Here is a 374-nt window from a genome sequence, read left to right as displayed (position 1 = left end):
GGCCGCGGAGGGGCTCGCCTACAGCAGGAGGCCGGCTCGCGCAGTCTCTCGCAGGCCGCGATGCCTGCGGTCAGGGCCGCAAAGGGGCGGGCCCAGAACTGCGGAGGAAACTCCCGAAGCCGGGGAGGGGGCTTGGAAGCGCCTCAGACCATATTGGGGGCCCCTAGCTGCCAGATCCCCCGCGCCCCGCCCTTGCCGCTCTCCGGGGCTCCAGGGGGAGCGCCCAGGCCTGAGGCGGCCTCCACAACTCCCAAGCCCGCAGCTCGGGTTGCCCGCGACCACTAACCCCTGGGCGATAGCCCAGCGTTCGGCCAGACCCCAACCCGGCCGGGGCCACACTTCCGGCGCCTAACGCCCGCAGCGGCGCGCTCCCG

Source organism: Galeopterus variegatus, unplaced genomic scaffold (genome assembly GCF_000696425.1).
Source record: "Galeopterus variegatus unplaced genomic scaffold, G_variegatus-3.0.2 Scaffold409, whole genome shotgun sequence".
Lineage (NCBI taxonomy): Eukaryota > Metazoa > Chordata > Mammalia > Dermoptera > Cynocephalidae > Galeopterus > Galeopterus variegatus.
This window is presented reverse-complemented; position numbering follows the sequence as displayed.